Below are 16,311 nucleotides of genomic sequence, written 5' to 3'. Positions count from 1 at the left end.
TTTGATTGATTTGATTGATTTGATTGATTTGATTGATTTGATTGATTTGATTGATTTGATTGATTTGATTGATTTGATTGATTTGATTGATTTGATTGATTTGATTGATTTGATTGATTTGATTGATTTGATTGATTTGATTGATTTGATTGATTTGATTGATTTGATTGATTTGATTGATTTGATTGATTTGATTGATTTGATTGATTTGATTGATTTGATTGATTTGATTGATTTGATTGATTTGATTGATTTGATTGATTTGATTGATTTGATTGATTTGATTGATTTGATTGATTTGATTGATTTGATTGATTTGATTGATTTGATTGATTTGATTGATTTGATTGATTTGATTGATTTGATTGATTTGATTGATTTGATTGATTTGATTGATTTGATTGATTTGATTGATTTGATTGATTTGATTGATTTGATTGATTTGATTGATTTGATTGATTTGATTGATTTGATTGATTTGATTGATTTGATTGATTTGATTGATTTGATTGATTTGATTGATTTGATTGATTTGATTGATTTGATTGATTTGATTGATTTGATTGATTTGATTGATTTGATTGATTTGATTGATTTGATTGATTTGATTGATTTGATTGATTTGATTGATTTGATTGATTTGATTGATTTGATTGATTTGATTGATTTGATTGATTTGATTGATTTGATTGATTTGATTGATTTGATTGATTTGATTGATTTGATTGATTTGATTGATTTGATTGATTTGATTGATTTGATTGATTTGATTGATTTGATTGATTTGATTGATTTGATTGATTTGATTGATTTGATTGATTTGATTGATTTGATTGATTTGATTGATTTGATTGATTTGATTGATTTGATTGATTTGATTGATTTGATTGATTTGATTGATTTGATTGATTTGATTGATTTGATTGATTTGATTGATTTGATTGATTTGATTGATTTGATTGATTTGATTGATTTGATTGATTTGATTGATTTGATTGATTTGATTGATTTGATTGATTTGATTGATTTGATTGATTTGATTGATTTGATTGATTTGATTGATTTGATTGATTTGATTGATTTGATTGATTTGATTGATTTGATTGATTTGATTGATTTGATTGATTTGATTGATTTGATTGATTTGATTGATTTGATTGATTTGATTGATTTGATTGATTTGATTGATTTGATTGATTTGATTGATTTGATTGATTTGATTGATTTGATTGATTTGATTGATTTGATTGATTTGATTGATTTGATTGATTTGATTGATTTGATTGATTTGATTGATTTGATTGATTTGATTGATTTGATTGATTTGATTGATTTGATTGATTTGATTGATTTGATTGATTTGATTGATTTGATTGATTTGATTGATTTGATTGATTTGATTGATTTGATTGATTTGATTGATTTGATTGATTTGATTGATTTGATTGATTTGATTGATTTGATTGATTTGATTGATTTGATTGATTTGATTGATTTGATTGATTTGATTGATTTGATTGATTTGATTGATTTGATTGATTTGATTGATTTGATTGATTTGATTGATTTGATTGATTTGATTGATTTGATTGATTTGATTGATTTGATTGATTTGATTGATTTGATTGATTTGATTGATTTGATTGATTTGATTGATTTGATTGATTTGATTGATTTGATTGATTTGATTGATTTGATTGATTTGATTGATTTGATTGATTTGATTGATTTGATTGATTTGATTGATTTGATTGATTTGATTGATTTGATTGATTTGATTGATTTGATTGATTTGATTGATTTGATTGATTTGATTGATTTGATTGATTTGATTGATTTGATTGATTTGATTGATTTGATTGATTTGATTGATTTGATTGATTTGATTGATTTGATTGATTTGATTGATTTGATTGATTTGATTGATTTGATTGATTTGATTGATTTGATTGATTTGATTGATTTGATTGATTTGATTGATTTGATTGATTTGATTGATTTGATTGATTTGATTGATTTGATTGATTTGATTGATTTGATTGATTTGATTGATTTGATTGATTTGATTGATTTGATTGATTTGATTGATTTGATTGATTTGATTGATTTGATTGATTTGATTGATTTGATTGATTTGATTGATTTGATTGATTTGATTGATTTGATTGATTTGATTGATTTGATTGATTTGATTGATTTGATTGATTTGATTGATTTGATTGATTTGATTGATTTGATTGATTTGATTGATTTGATTGATTTGATTGATTTGATTGATTTGATTGATTTGATTGATTTGATTGATTTGATTGATTTGATTGATTTGATTGATTTGATTGATTTGATTGATTTGATTGATTTGATTGATTTGATTGATTTGATTGATTTGATTGATTTGATTGATTTGATTGATTTGATTGATTTGATTGATTTGATTGATTTGATTGATTTGATTGATTTGATTGATTTGATTGATTTGATTGATTTGATTGATTTGATTGATTTGATTGATTTGATTGATTTGATTGATTTGATTGATTTGATTGATTTGATTGATTTGATTGATTTGATTGATTTGATTGATTTGATTGATTTGATTGATTTGATTGATTTGATTGATTTGATTGATTTGATTGATTTGATTGATTTGATTGATTTGATTGATTTGATTGATTTGATTGATTTGATTGATTTGATTGATTTGATTGATTTGATTGATTTGATTGATTTGATTGATTTGATTGATTTGATTGATTTGATTGATTTGATTGATTTGATTGATTTGATTGATTTGATTGATTTGATTGATTTGATTGATTTGATTGATTTGATTGATTTGATTGATTTGATTGATTTGATTGATTTGATTGATTTGATTGATTTGATTGATTTGATTGATTTGATTGATTTGATTGATTTGATTGATTTGATTGATTTGATTGATTTGATTGATTTGATTGATTTGATTGATTTGATTGATTTGATTGATTTGATTGATTTGATTGATTTGATTGATTTGATTGATTTGATTGATTTGATTGATTTGATTGATTTGATTGATTTGATTGATTTGATTGATTTGATTGATTTGATTGATTTGATTGATTTGATTGATTTGATTGATTTGATTGATTTGATTGATTTGATTGATTTGATTGATTTGATTGATTTGATTGATTTGATTGATTTGATTGATTTGATTGATTTGATTGATTTGATTGATTTGATTGATTTGATTGATTTGATTGATTTGATTGATTTGATTGATTTGATTGATTTGATTGATTTGATTGATTTGATTGATTTGATTGATTTGATTGATTTGATTGATTTGATTGATTTGATTGATTTGATTGATTTGATTGATTTGATTGATTTGATTGATTTGATTGATTTGATTGATTTGATTGATTTGATTGATTTGATTGATTTGATTGATTTGATTGATTTGATTGATTTGATTGATTTGATTGATTTGATTGATTTGATTGATTTGATTGATTTGATTGATTTGATTGATTTGATTGATTTGATTGATTTGATTGATTTGATTGATTTGATTGATTTGATTGATTTGATTGATTTGATTGATTTGATTGATTTGATTGATTTGATTGATTTGATTGATTTGATTGATTTGATTGATTTGATTGATTTGATTGATTTGATTGATTTGATTGATTTGATTGATTTGATTGATTTGATTGATTTGATTGATTTGATTGATTTGATTGATTTGATTGATTTGATTGATTTGATTGATTTGATTGATTTGATTGATTTGATTGATTTGATTGATTTGATTGATTTGATTGATTTGATTGATTTGATTGATTTGATTGATTTGATTGATTTGATTGATTTGATTGATTTGATTGATTTGATTGATTTGATTGATTTGATTGATTTGATTGATTTGATTGATTTGATTGATTTGATTGATTTGATTGATTTGATTGATTTGATTGATTTGATTGATTTGATTGATTTGATTGATTTGATTGATTTGATTGATTTGATTGATTTGATTGATTTGATTGATTTGATTGATTTGATTGATTTGATTGATTTGATTGATTTGATTGATTTGATTGATTTGATTGATTTGATTGATTTGATTGATTTGATTGATTTGATTGATTTGATTGATTTGATTGATTTGATTGATTTGATTGATTTGATTGATTTGATTGATTTGATTGATTTGATTGATTTGATTGATTTGATTGATTTGATTGATTTGATTGATTTGATTGATTTGATTGATTTGATTGATTTGATTGATTTGATTGATTTGATTGATTTGATTGATTTGATTGATTTGATTGATTTGATTGATTTGATTGATTTGATTGATTTGATTGATTTGATTGATTTGATTGATTTGATTGATTTGATTGATTTGATTGATTTGATTGATTTGATTGATTTGATTGATTTGATTGATTTGATTGATTTGATTGATTTGATTGATTTGATTGATTTGATTGATTTGATTGATTTGATTGATTTGATTGATTTGATTGATTTGATTGATTTGATTGATTTGATTGATTTGATTGATTTGATTGATTTGATTGATTTGATTGATTTGATTGATTTGATTGATTTGATTGATTTGATTGATTTGATTGATTTGATTGATTTGATTGATTTGATTGATTTGATTGATTTGATTGATTTGATTGATTTGATTGATTTGATTGATTTGATTGATTTGATTGATTTGATTGATTTGATTGATTTGATTGATTTGATTGATTTGATTGATTTGATTGATTTGATTGATTTGATTGATTTGATTGATTTGATTGATTTGATTGATTTGATTGATTTGATTGATTTGATTGATTTGATTGATTTGATTGATTTGATTGATTTGATTGATTTGATTGATTTGATTGATTTGATTGATTTGATTGATTTGATTGATTTGATTGATTTGATTGATTTGATTGATTTGATTGATTTGATTGATTTGATTGATTTGATTGATTTGATTGATTTGATTGATTTGATTGATTTGATTGATTTGATTGATTTGATTGATTTGATTGATTTGATTGATTTGATTGATTTGATTGATTTGATTGATTTGATTGATTTGATTGATTTGATTGATTTGATTGATTTGATTGATTTGATTGATTTGATTGATTTGATTGATTTGATTGATTTGATTGATTTGATTGATTTGATTGATTTGATTGATTTGATTGATTTGATTGATTTGATTGATTTGATTGATTTGATTGATTTGATTGATTTGATTGATTTGATTGATTTGATTGATTTGATTGATTTGATTGATTTGATTGATTTGATTGATTTGATTGATTTGATTGATTTGATTGATTTGATTGATTTGATTGATTTGATTGATTTGATTGATTTGATTGATTTGATTGATTTGATTGATTTGATTGATTTGATTGATTTGATTGATTTGATTGATTTGATTGATTTGATTGATTTGATTGATTTGATTGATTTGATTGATTTGATTGATTTGATTGATTTGATTGATTTGATTGATTTGATTGATTTGATTGATTTGATTGATTTGATTGATTTGATTGATTTGATTGATTTGATTGATTTGATTGATTTGCTTGCTTTGCTCGATTTTCATGCTTTGCTTATTTGCTTGCCTTGCTTGATTTGCTTGCCTTGCTTGATTTGCTTGCTTTGCTTGATTTGCTTGCTTTGCTTTATTTGCTTGCTTTGCTTGATTTGCTTGCTTTGCTTGATTTGCTTGCTTTCTTTGATTTGCTTGATTTGCTTGCTTTGCTTGATTTGCTTGATTTGCTTGATTTGATTCATTTGATTCATTTGATTCATTTGATTCATTTGATTCACTTGATTCATTTGATTCATTTGATTCATTTGATTCATTTGATTCATTTGATTCATTTGATTCATTTGATTCATTTGATTCATTTGATTCATTTGATTCATTTGATTCATTTGATTCATTTGATTCATTTGATTCATTTGATTCATTTGATTCATTTGATTCATTTGATTCATTTGATTCATTTGATTCATTTGATTCATTTGATTCATTTGATTCATTTGGTTCATTTGATTCGTTTGATTCATTTGATTCACTTGATTCATTTGATTCATTTGATTCATTTGATTCATTTAATTCATTTGATTCATTTGATTCATTTGATTCATTTGATTCATTTGATTTATTTGATTCATTTGATTCATTTGATTCATTTGATTCATTTGATTCATTTGATTCATTTGATTCATTTGATTCATTTGATTCATTTGATTCATTTGATTCATTTGATTCATTTGATTCATTTGATTCATTTGATTCATTTGATTCATTTGATTCATTTGATTCATTTGATTCATTTGATTCATTTGATTCATTTGATTCATTTGATTCATTTGATTCATTTGATTCATTTGATTCATTTGATTCATTTGATTCATTTGATTCATTTGATTCATTTGATTCATTTGATTCATTTGATTCATTTGATTCATTTGATTGCTTGCTTTGCTTGATTTGCTTGATTTGCTTGCTTTGCTTTATTTGCTTGCTTTGCTTGATTTGCTTGCTTTGCTTGATTTGCTTGCTTTGCTTGCTTTGTTTGATTTGCTTGATTTGCTTGCTTTGCTTGATTTGCTTGCTTTGCTTGCTTTGCTTGATTTGCTTGATTTGATTCATTTGATTCATTTGATTCATTTGATTCATTTGATTCATTTGATTCATTTGATTCATTTGATTCATTTGATTCATTTGATTCATTTGATTCATTTGATTCATTTGGTTCATTTGGTTCATTTGGTTCATTTGGTTCATTTGATTCGTTTGATTCATTTGATTCATTTGATTTATTTGATTCACTTGATTCATTTGATTCATTTGATTCATTTGATTCATTTGATTCATTTGATTCATTTGATTCATTTGATTCATTTGATTCATTTGATTCATTTGATTCATTTGATTCATTTGATTCATTTGATTCATTTGATTCATTTGATTCATTTGATTCATTTGATTCATTTGATTCATTTAATTCATTTGATTCATTTGATTCATTTGATTCATTTGATTCATTTGATTCATTTGATTCATTTGATTCATTTGATTCATTTGATTCATTTGATTCATTTGATTCATTTGATTCATTTGATTCATTTGATTCATTTGATTCATTTGATTCATTTGATTCATTTGATTCATTTGATTCATTTGATTCATTTGATTCATTTGATTCATTTGATTCATTTGATTCATTTGATTCATTTGATTCATTTGATTCATTTGATTCATTTGATTCATTTGATTCATTTGATTCATTTGATTCATTTGATTCATTTGATTCATTTGATTCATTTGATTCATTTGATTCATTTGATTCATTTGATTCATTTGATTCATTTGATTCATTTGATTCATTTGATTCATTTGATTCATTTGATTCATTTGATTCATTTGATTCATTTGATTCATTTGATTCATTTGATTCATTTGATTCATTTGATTCATTTGATTCATTTGATTCATTTGATTCATTTGATTCATTTGATTCATTTGATTCATTTGATTCATTTGATTCATTTGATTCATTTGATTCATTTGATTCATTTGATTCATTTGATTCATTTGATTCATTTGATTCATTTGATTCATTTGATTCATTTGATTCATTTGATTCATTTGATTCATTTGATTCATTTGATTCATTTGATTCATTTGATTCATTTGATTCATTTGATTCATTTGATTCATTTGGTTCATTTGGTTCATTTGCTTCATTTGCTTCATTTCATTCATTTCATTCATTTCATTCATTTCATTCATTTCATTCATTTCATTCATTTCATTCATTTCATTCATTTCATTCATTTCATTCATTTCATTCATTTCATTCATTTCATTCATTTGATTCATTTGGTTCATTTGATTCGTTTGATTCATTTGATTCACTTGATTCATTTGATTCATTTGATTAATTTGATTCATTTGATTCATTTGATTCATTTGATTCATTTGATTCATTTGATTCATTTGATTCATTTGATTCATTTGATTTATTTGAATCATTTGATTCATTTGATTCATTTGATTCATTTGATTCATTTGATTCATTTGATTCATTTGATTCATTTGATTCATTTGATTCATTTGATTCATTTGATTCATTTGATTCATTTGATTCATTTGATTCATTTGATTCATTTGATTCATTTGATTCATTTGATTCATTTGATTCATTTGATTCATTTGATTCATTTGATTCATTTGATTCATTTGATTCATTTGATTCATTTGATTCATTTGATTCATTTGATTCATTTGATTCATTTGATTCATTTGATTCATTTGATTCATTTGATTCATTTGATTCATTTGATTCATTTGATTCATTTGATTCATTTGATTCATTTGATTCATTTGATTCATTTGATTCATTTGGTTCATTTGATTCATTTGATTCATTTGATTCATTTGATTCATTTGATTCATTTGATTCATTTGATTCATTTGATTCATTTTATTCATTTTATTCATTTGATTCATTTGATTCATTTGATTCATTTGATTCATTTGATTCATTTGATTCATTTGATTCATTTGATTCATTTGATTCATTTGATTCATTTCATTCATTAGTATGCGATGGAATTAGAATAGACGAGACTAGCGCGGTATGCGAAGCGATGAATGACTACTTCGTCAATGTAGGGAAAAAATTGGCCGATAATATACCCACCAGCCCCACAGCAGATCCCTTTTCTAATACTCAACGTATTCGTGAAACCATCTATTTGCGTCCCACAACTGTTAATGAAGTCATTTTACTAATCAACGGTCTCAAGAAAATCCATAGCAGTGGTCCTGATAATATACCTGTTAATATTCTGAAAAACAACTGTATAGCTTTTGCAAAAATCCTTACCCAAATTTTTAATTTAATGCTCGACACCGGTCAATATCCAAATTGTTTAAAAATTGCCAAAGTAATTCCCATTTTCAAATCTGGAAATCCCTGTGATTCGTGCAACTATCGTCCTATTTCAACAGTATCAGTATTTAATAAAGTGCTTGAAAAATTGTTGATCTCTAGGTTACTCGATTTCTTAAACAAACACAATATAATCTATAATTTTCAGTACGGTTTTAGGCAGGGTTTTAGTACGTTGATTGCAATGACTGAATTAGTTGAGTCTATTGTTGATGAAATTGATCAGAGAAAAGTTGTTGGTGCTCTCTTTCTGGATTAAAAAAAAGCATTTGATACATTAGATCACTCTATATTGCTAGGAAAATTAGAACGATATGGCATAAGAGGCTTAGCTAATAATCTAATTCGTAGCTACTTGTCGAACAGACTTCAATGCGTGTCTATTGGCAATGTAACTAGTTCGTACAGAGACGTTGAAATAGGAGTACCACAGGGAAGCAATATTGGACCATTACTATTTCTTCTTTATATCAACGACCTAGGAAGACTCAAATTGAAAGGCACACCACGTCTTTTCGCAGATGATACAGCTTTGTTTTATCCAAACAATAGCTCTAGAAACATAGTTTGTGATATGGAATATGATTTGAAATTACTCATCGGATATTTCAACGATAACCTCCTCTCCCTAAATTTATCAAAAACCAAATACATGTTATTCCATTCATCTAGAAAATCCATAGAAGATCATTCGCATCCAATAGCTGAACACTACGAGATTGAGGAAACGAAATGTTTCAAATATTTAGGTCTTTGGTTAGATTCTACACTCTCCTGGAACGACCATCTAAAATCTCTCGAAAAAAAGTGGCTGCATTATGTGGGGCTATGCGTCGGGTTTGTACTTTTGTACCTCTGCACGCGCTATTAAAGTTTTACTATGCACACATTCATTCATTACTAAACTATCTTGTTTCAGTATGGGGGCGTGCCAGCATATCAAATCTAAAAAAACTACAAACTCTTCAGAATCGATGTCTTAAAATTATTTTTAAGAAACCAGTTATGTATTCAACTATGCTACTCTACAGCAATAATTCACATAACATCTTGCCATTGCTTGGTTTGACAGAATTTCAAACAGCAATGTATGTTTATAATGCTCTGCATAACCCAATAGCGCATAATAATTTACACTTCACCACAGGCACTCGTGTGTATAGTACCAGGCAAGCCAATAGTTTACAACGCTCCAGGGCCTCCACTAACCTTGGTCGAAAACGTATTTCATTTATCGGGCCAATGGTCTATAATCGGCTTCCTACTGAGTTAATACAAATATCAAATCGCATCCAATTCGAAACAAGGCTGAAATGTTTTGCCTTTCTCAATAGAAAGGTATTGCAATTGCTCTGAAAACCGACTTTTTAACGGAGGCCCGGAGGGCCGAGTGTCATATACCATTCGATTCAGTTCGTCGAGTTCGGCAAATGTCTGTGTGTGTATGTATGTGTGTGTGTATGTATGTGTGTGTGTATGTGCGTCTGTGTGTGTGTACGCGAACACAATCTCACTCACTTTTCTCAGAGATGGATGAACCGATTTTTACAAACTTAGTCCCAAATGAAAGGTGCAACGTTCCCATAGGCTGCTATTGAATTATTAATGGATCCGACTTCCGGTTCCGGAATTACAGGGTGATGAGTACGATCACGCAGAAAACGTCGATTTTAAGAAATTCTGCAATGAATGTATAATGGTGAAAATTTTTCCAAAATGTGACCACAACTGCTTCGATTTGTAGTACTAGGTCATTAACAGCCATTCAAAGTCTCTTTGGTCACATTGGCCACCATCATCGGTTCCGGAAGCCCCGGCGGAAGTATCCAAATTCAGAGTAACAGTCACATCGGTTTCTAGGAGATGGCTAGACCGATTCGACTAAACTTGACCTCAAATGAAAGGTATTGCGTCCCCGTAAATGGCTATTAAATTTTATCCCCAACCGACTTCCGGTTCCGGAGTTACGGGTTGTGGCGTGCGATCACATAGCGAATTGTGATTCAAACCGATACCCCGATGTAAGCAAAAAAGGTAAAAATTTCGCTAAAATGTCTCTCAAATAACTTAACTTTGCAGTTCTAGGTCACCGACGGCCAAACAAACTTTCGTTGACTACATTGACCACCATAGACGGTTCCGGAAGTGCCCGGGAAAAGCGGCCATCTTTCATAACTAGCAAACTCATATCAGTTTCTCGGAAATGGTTGGGCCGATTTTCACAAACTTAGTCCCAAATGATAGCTATATTATCCCCACAGATGTCTGTAACATTTCGCACGGACCGCTTATATGGTTCCGGAAATATAGACTAAACCGTCCGGTCACACATGAAATTCCCATATAAGCCGAAACTCAAAAATTTTTTCAAAGGGGGGACCCCATGAAATTTCAGAAATCGAATTCGTATTTTTGATGCCAAACATCTTTAAAATGCATGAAACGTCGAGATTTTATGTTATCACGAAATTTTTTTTTTTTAGGAATCGACTTTTTGGGACTGCCGATTTTGCACCTATTTGCCTTTCTCAATAGAAAGGTATTGCAATTGCTCTGAAAACCGACTTTTTAACGGAGGCCCGGAGGGCCGAGTGACATATACCATTCGATTCAGTTCGTCGAGTTCGGCAAATGTCTGTGTGTGTATGTATGTGTGTGTGTATGTATGTGTGTGTTTTGTGCGTCTGTGTGTGTGTACGCGAACACAATCTCACTCACTTTTCTCAGAGATGGATGAACCGATTTTTACAAACTTAGTCCCAAATGAAAGGTGCAACGTTCCCATAGGCTGCTATTGAATTTCTAATGGATCCGACTTCCGGTTACGGAATTACAGGGTGATGAGTACGATCACGCAGAAAACGTCGATTTTAAGAAATTCTGCAATGAATGTATAATGGTGAAAATTTTTCCAAAATGTGACCACAATTGCTTCGATTTGTAGTACTAGGTCAATAACAGCCATTCAAAGTCTCTTTGGTCACATTGGCCACCATCATCGGTTCCGGAAGCCCCGGCGGAAGTATCCAAATTCTGACTAACAGTCACATCGGTTTCTCGGAGGTGGCTAGACCGAATCAACCAATCTTAGTCTCAAATGAAAGATGTTGCGTCCCCGTAAATGGCTATTAAATTTTATCCCCAATCGACTTCCGGTTCCGGAGTTACGGGTTGTGGCGTGCGATCACATAGCAAATTGTGATTCAAGCCGATACCCCGATGGAAGCAAAAAAGGTAAAAATTTCGCTAAAATGTCTCTCAAATAACTTAACTTTGCAGTTCTAGGTCACCGACGGCCAAACAAACTTTCGTTGACTACATTGACCACCATAGACGGTTCCGGAAGTGCCCGGGAAAAGCGGCCATCTTTCAAAATTTACGAACTCACATCAGTTTCCCTGAAATGGTTGGGCCGATTTTCACAAACTTAGTCCCAAATGATAGCTATATTATCCCCACAGATGTCTATAAAATTTCGTACGGATCGCTTATATGGGTCCGGAAATATAGACTAAATCGTCCGGTCACATATGAAATTCCCATATAAGCCGGAACTCAAATTTTTTTTCCAAAGGGGGGACCCCATGAAATTTCAGAAATCGAATTCGTATTTTTGATGCCAAACATCTTTAAAATGCATGAAACGTCGAGATTTTTCAGTTCAATATTACCGTGGCTGTTTTTTCTTTTTCAAAATTTTAGAACTCGAATAATGATTTATTTTCCTGTATATAGTTGTCATGTGATGTATAATAATAAAATGTAATATATGCATTTAAAAGTTTTTAATGAATATAAACAACGCACACATTCTCGTGATTCATGATTGAGAAAGGCACAATTGCACCGCTAGGTGGATTAAAATAGGTTTTTTAAAAAATAAAATTAGAGAATTTGTAATATAGAATTAGTTATTCACCAAAAAGTTTTCTTTATGTGCATTATTCTAATAATAATTATACCTACTAGAATTTAGAAAAAACACTTTCTGTATCTCTCATAAATACTGTAGAGGGCCCCTTAAAAGGAACATCGTTCCACTGGGAGCTCGATGCAGTTATTTTTCTTGCATTTAATTCTAATATCTTTATTGTGCCGGTTACTTTCACGTATTTTTTGTTTTTTTTTGTTCTCAGCGTATTCGCGAAAAGTTTTTTCTTTTTGTGTTGCCTTTTTTTGTCGCTGAGAACTGATGTGTCCACTACCAGGGGGCTCTCTGTGCGAGCCTTTTGGTGTGGGGGTGAGAGGCGGGCCATTATTTAAAAAAAAAAAAATTTGATTCATTTGATTCATTTGATTCATTTGATTCATTTGATTCATTTGATTCATTTGATTCATTTGATTCATTTGATTCATTTGATTCATTTGATTCATTTGATTCATTTGATTCATTTGATTCATTTGATTCATTTGATTCATTTGATTCATTTGATTCATTTGATTCATTTGATTCATTTGATTCATTTGATTCATTTGATTCATTTGATTTATTTGATTCATTTGATTCATTTGATTCATTTGATCAGTTTGATTAATTTGATTCATTTGATTCATTTGATTCATTTGATTCATTTGATTCATTTGATTCATTTGATTCATTTGATTCATTTGATTCATTTGATTCATTTGATTCATTTGATTCATTTGATTCATTTGATTCATTTGATTCATTTGATTCATTTGATTCATTTGATTCATTTGATTCATTTGATTCATTTGATTCATTTGATTCATTTGATTCATTTGATTCATTTGATTCATTTGATTCATTTGATTCATTTGATTCATTTGATTCATTTGATTCATTTGATTCATTTGATTCATTTGATTCATTTGATTCATTTGATTCATTTGATTCATTTGATTCATTTGATTCATTTGATTCATTTGATTCATTTGATTCATTTGATTCATTTGATTCATTTGATTCATTTGATTCATTTGATTCATTTGATTCATTTGATTCATTTGATTCATTTGACTCATTTGATTCATTTGATTCATTTGATTTATTTGATTCATTTGATTAATTTGATTCATTTGATTCATTTGATTCATTTGATTGATTTGATTCATTTGATTCATTTGATTCATTTGATTCATTTGATTCATTTGATTCATTTGATTCATTTGATTCATTTGATTCATTTGATTCATTTGATTCATTTAATTCATTTGATTCACTTGATTCATTTATTTCATTTGATCCGATTGATTCATTGGATTCATTTGATTCATTTTATTCATTTGATTCATTTGATTCATTTGATTCATTTGATTCATTTGATTCATTTGATTCATTTGATTCATTTGATTAATTTGATTCATTTGATTCATTTGATTCATTTGATTCATTTGATTAATTTGATTAATTTGATCAGTTTGATTAATTTGATTCATTTGATTCATTTGATTCATTTGATTCATTTGATTCATTTGATTCATTTGATTCATTTGATTCATTTGATTCATTTGATTCATTTGATTCATTTGATTCATTTGATTCATTTGATTCATTTGATTCATTTGATTCATTTGATTCATTTGATTCATTTGATTCATTTGATTCATTTGATTCATTTGATTCATTTGATTTATTTGATTCATTTGATTCATTTGATTCATTTGATTCATTTGATTCATTTGATTGATTTGATTCATTTGATTCATTTGATTGATTTGATTCATTTAATTCATTTGATTCACTTGATTCATTTTATTCATTTGACCCGTTTGATTCATTTGATTCATTTGATTCATTTGATTCATTTGATTCATTTGATTCATTTGATTCATTTGATTCATTTGATTCATTTGATTCATTTGATTCATTTGATTCATTTGATTCATTTGATTCATTTGATTCATTTGATTCATTTGATTCATTTGATTCATTTGATTCATTTGATTCATTTGATTCATTTGATTCATTTGATTCATTTGATTCATTTGATTCATTTGATTCATTTGATTTATTTGATTCATTTGATTCATTTGATTCATTTGATTCATTTGATTCATTTGATTCATTTGATTCATTTGATTCATTTGATTCATTTGATTCATTTGATTCATTTGATTCATTTGATTCATTTGATTCATTTGATTCATTTGATTCATTTGATTTATTTGATTCATTTGATTTATTTGATTCATTTGAATCATTTGAGATTGAGTTGTTTTTTTGTTGAAAAATATACCATTTTCAAAAATTATTTTGTTTAAAGAAATAACGCCCTCACAGTTTTTTCTTCAAATATAACAAAGTTTCAATGTTTCAAACTAAATTGACGGATTGAGAACCCATTTACAATCATAGAAGATAATTTTTATAATATAGCCTTGAAAAAAACAATTTTTGTTTTAAAATCGCTTTGTATAAACTTAGTTGTTTCAGCAAGACTATGCCTTTATAAAAGTTCTAAAAAACTCTAGAACAAAATATTTGAGAGAAATTAACACATAAAAAGATACTAAAAGAAACTACAAGGACCACCCTAATATAATTAAATAAAAAAAATCGACAAATAAGTTGGTTAGAAAGATGGTCGAAGAAACCATATGTTTAAAACTAACTGTTTGGGTTTGTAGTCCTAAATCGGACCATAGTGCACTGGGTTTCTAGATGCACGAACTGCGAAAGAATGATGAAGCTGTAATTGCTTCAATCATTAACGTTTGTCGCATAGCTTCGCTGAGCTCGTAAAGGTGTCTGAATTTGGAATTTCCATTCAAATACTAAGGCCATTTCCTTTAAAAAGAGATGTGAATTGTAATTTTCTGAGTGCTACTTCAAAAGCATTTAATATAATTTTCCATAGCACCAATTTCAAAAATTTCAAGCGAAGTGGGCGGGGGTTAGACTTGTCCAAATGATGCGAAATTTGGCATCTTTGACATTTATCACAATATGAGAGGGGGGCTTTTGAGAATTAAAAAAATTGCATTGCTCGATATACTGTATTGATGTAGCCTTCACATTTTCAACAAAGTTGTTTAAAATGACATTATCAATAACTTTGCTGAAGACACCAAGTCTCTTATTATTTTTGAAGAGTTAATTGTCTACAATTACTTCTATGAGATTTAATCGCCAAAATTATTACATCAGAAGATGCGCTTTTTATGATGGAAAACTTCTTCGAGGTTGTTAAACTCCAAAGTTGATGCTTTCGAAATTGTGATATTAACTGTTAGAAAAGTTTTCGAACATTTATTTTATTTTAAAAGTGCACTTTGTATTTTCATACTTTGACATAATTGGCATATTATAAAGGAAATTATAAAAGGAATCTTTTTTATTTATTTATTG

At 27.8% G+C, this 16,311-nt stretch overlaps 1 protein-coding gene across 2 annotated transcripts in view; it reads right to left on the bottom strand.

Annotated features, from left to right (window-relative positions):
• Window positions 1–16,311, bottom strand: part of LOC131693279 (mucin-4-like) — a 596,199-nt gene that overhangs the window by 429,847 nt on the left and 150,041 nt on the right. The window lies entirely within an intron of this gene.

The sequence above is a fragment of the Topomyia yanbarensis genome, chromosome 3 (genome assembly GCF_030247195.1).
Source record: "Topomyia yanbarensis strain Yona2022 chromosome 3, ASM3024719v1, whole genome shotgun sequence".
In the NCBI taxonomy this organism is placed as follows: Eukaryota; Metazoa; Arthropoda; class Insecta; order Diptera; family Culicidae; genus Topomyia; species Topomyia yanbarensis.
This window is presented reverse-complemented; position numbering and strand designations above follow the sequence as displayed.